Raw genomic sequence first — 4,129 nt, 5'->3', positions numbered from 1 at the left:
AAAGTACAAGTCCGGTTGATAAATTAACAAGAACTGTTGTCATTGTGTGCTCTGATCTCCAGCAGTTCGATTGGACACGCAGAACACCACAAATCAGGTAAGAATAGGAATTTCAACTGAACAAGGGACAGAAGAGAATAGGAAGGGCCCACAGTGCCACTATTGGCTGTCCGAGTAGGAGATAGTCACAAAAGCATAGACACCTACACTTAGATAGGGATTACACAAGCTATTGTTCTGCCTGTTGCCATTGTTACAAGATAAAAAAGACAAGAGAAAAAATGGGGCGAAAACGAGACAATCTAAGCGCATATAAAAAGATAAAAGACACGACCGACGCAGGTAAGTCGACCTTAATTGGGTGGATGGAAGAAAGTCCAGTACAAATTATTGCCAATGAACACGACACGACAAAAGGTAACGAATATTATTTGGACAAAGCAATTTATATATCAAGAAGATGGAATGAAAGATGGAAGCTTTGGCCAGTCGATGGTTCTTTTGATTTGGAGTTAATAGCTCTTATAGGAACACTAATTAAGGCATACACATATCAGGGGAAAGAGAAGGAAAGAGCAAAGAAAAGGTTGCAAGAAAATAGCTTTTTAAAAGCTTTTGCACGGGAAGCTGAGAGAAGAGAAAGTGAAAAGAAGGCCATTGCAAATGGCAATGATGCAGACAAACCTGTAGAGGGGGTAGTCCAGGTCACCATAACTCCCCTGGCCCCTGAGACAACACCTGTCACCACCCAAAGTGCAGTGCAGTTAGCCTCACCCACCTCAGCCTCCTATCTTATGGCCCAACAGGAAAGAATTGAGGGAGCTTTAGCACCCCCGCCATATGTCAGTAGGAAGGGGGAGACAATATACCCCATCCTACCTTTATTAGAGATGATAAGCCCTTACCAGTTGACAGATGATCTGGGGAACCAAGAGAAGGGACAAGCAAAGACATCTATTCAGCTGACAGCTAGGCAACCAGATAGGTCAGACTGGAATTGGTCAGACAGAGAGGGTGTGGCCGCCTCACGGCGACCAGACAGGTCAGCCCAGACTGGGTCAGTCAGAGAGTATGCAACCACCCCACGACCAAGGGAAAGGATAGAAGAGCTGACAGAGCGAACAAGAGTGATACAAGCAGCTGAAAGAAAGAATAAGGAAGGCTATGAGGCAATGTTAAAAGAGAAAGAGTGGGAAAGGGTGAAGAAGGCCCACGGTCAGCCTCAGAGAGAGTATGACCCCCAGAGAGACTACCAGAGAGAGCCTGTCCACCAGCTGGAGTACCCCCAAAGCCCCCCAACTCCTACGCCCCGTACTATATATCGAGAGCTCATTCCCCCCCAGCAGTTTACCTCCCCCCAACCCCAGGCCCACAAGGGGGTAGCACCTGGCAGTCACAAGATTGGTCTCACGATACCACAGCTTGTGACTATAGATGCAGTAGGTGAGGAGCTGGAGACTATCGACATCATACTTGGGGGGCAGATGACACGGATAAAAGACGATCTGACGGAGATAGAGCAGGGGCTCATGGCTTTGGACAAAGATCAATCGGTCCTAGCTGGACAAAAACCCGACCATGCGGCCATGGAAGCGGAGGGGGAGGAATATCATACGTTCATGAGGACGCGGGCTGGCATTGAGGGAAAGCAAATGGCCCTGCAAGACAAAAGAGGAGAGAAGCAAGAGGCCCTCTTGCAGGTACAAGAGCGTGTAAGGGAGAGAAGACAGACAAGATCACAGACGAAAAACAAGCAAGCCCCTATCCGCATGGCTCCTATAATAATAAGAGGACAGGACCTGGAATATCACCCCCTGAAGGTGTCGGACATGACACAGGTGACTGAGAAATTGCCGCCCCTCCAGAATGGGGCCAATCCTTGGATTGCCAAACTGGAGGAGGTGATGGTTGGCACAGAAATGGCAATGGGGGATGTCAAGAAGATATTGACAACCATGATGGGAAAAGACGGCATGGAAAGGATACTGGAGACGGCTCGCCTGCATGGCCATGTGGGGACTGGAGCGCATGATGCGGACCTGTTCACAGCGTACAGGGGAGTAACGTGGGCGGCCCTACGAGAAGCCTATCCAATGAGACTGCACGCAGACCAAATTCCGATTGGTACTTTGGAGACAACAGGGCACCCCAGGCAATACGTACAACAAGCCTATTCCGCGTGGAAGAACACAACTGGTCAGGAGGCGGGACTTGACCCTATGCATGAAGCCCAGTTAAGAACCAAGATTGAAAACGGCCTCCCCATAGAGGTAAGACAGAAATTGGCCGAGGTGGTGTCATTGTCAAAGATGGCGCTGGAATTATATATAGATCAAATAGAGCATTACGTTGAACTGTATCGGAAAAAAGAGCAAAGAGCAAAGGAGAAGGATACAGAGCAACAACGTAAGATCATGTACCAACAGCCAACCGAGGTAGTAAAGGTAGTGGAATACCTTCAAGCCTTAGTCCAGGCCCCACAACCAAGAGATGGGACAGGCTATGAAGGGGAACCACAGGGACAGAGATGGGCTCAAGTGGGAACACAAGGGGGTCATGCGCCAGAACAACAAAGGTCAAGAGGAGTAATCGGGTGGCAACCACGAGGAAGAGGTGGAGGCAGAGACCGGAATCAGAATCGGCGGATGGAGTGTTGGTCGTGCGGGGAGACTGGTCATCTCGCACGGGACTGTGGACAGGACTATCAAGCCAGAGGGGGAGACCGGGGAAGAACTTGGCCAGGCCAAGGCCAACCCCGAGTCCAAGACCAGAATGAGAACAATGGCCCGGTAAATCCAGCAAGAGGGCCAGATGAACCACTATGAAGAGGCCCAGAGAGTCCAATGGGGAGGTGTCAGCTGTCAGTGTCGTCTTTAAGGGAGGAGCCTATTGTGTGCGTAACGGTGAATGACAAATCTGTCGAGATGATGGCAGACACCGGTGCGGCCTACACGGTAGTACAACCCCAAGACGCGACGCACCTAACCTTGTCCGGTCGATATGTACGGACAATTGGATTTGAGGGAGTAAACCAGCTGACGGCTGTTACCGAACCTGTGACTCTGAGATATCAAGGCAGGGAAGCGACTCTCCCTGTGCTGGTCTCGGAGAGCACACCTATTAACTTACTCGGCCGAGATGGGCTGGGGTTACTGGGGATGGACATTAAATGTACTGCGGAGGGTTGCGTGATAGCCGAACGAGAAGACCAGTACTATCAGATGGTACAACGAATTGACAGTCAACCACCAGAGATCTATTGTCTAGGGGGATTGGACCAAGAGCTACTTGGCCCCGCCTTACAATGGGAGAAATGTATCACTGCCAATATGCCTGAAGCAAGGGATCCAAAGACCCCCTATCACTGCACTCTGCAGTATCATAGAGATGCAAACTCGTCACAGACTAAGGAGTGGCTGAGGGTGCAACCTGACAAAGTACAGCTGAATGCTACCAATATCATATTGGGGCCACAGGGAGCAGCGTTACGTATTGCACGGAGCGACTATCTGCGTAAAGAGCACGGCATTATGGATAGTGTTCCCCATGTGACTTTGAAGGTAATCAGCTCATGTGATCAACAACACATAGGCGAAATGATGAAAAAAGCTGAAGGGATAGAATTTGAACAGATGAAAGAAAACAAACGGATCTGGATGAGCCCTGATAAAAGGTTTATTAAGATCATGGTTCAAGGCACAGGGATGGGTCGTCCCCAAACTGTGCAATTATCCCAAGAGACACTGGGAGAACTCCCTAATGCATCAAGTCTCCAAGAGGACATGATGGAGGCGGTGCCTGAGACGCTGTGGGCAAAAAACAGCACTGACATTGGACTAATCAAGTCCGCTCAACCTGTGAAGGTGGAGCTTAGACCTGGGGCCACCCTGCCTTGGAAGAAACAGTATCCATTGAAGGAGAAAGCAGTGGCTGGAATCGAGCCACAAATTAAAGGACTTTTAGCTGCAGGAGTCTTACGGAAAACAACTGATCCCCAGAGCAACACGCCGTTGCTACCCGTGGAGAAGCCGGATACCTCTTACCGGCTGGTGCATGATCTAAGAGCTATCAACGAGGTGTTACTTGACTATCCGTCCGATGTCCCCGACCCCCATGTGCTATTGACATT

This window comes from Notolepis coatsorum (assembly GCF_963971535.1).
Source record: "Notolepis coatsorum genome assembly, chromosome: 3".
In the NCBI taxonomy this organism is placed as follows: domain Eukaryota; kingdom Metazoa; phylum Chordata; class Actinopteri; order Aulopiformes; family Paralepididae; genus Notolepis; species Notolepis coatsorum.
The sequence above is the reverse complement of the archived record's forward strand: the minus strand, read 5'-3'. Positions refer to the sequence as shown.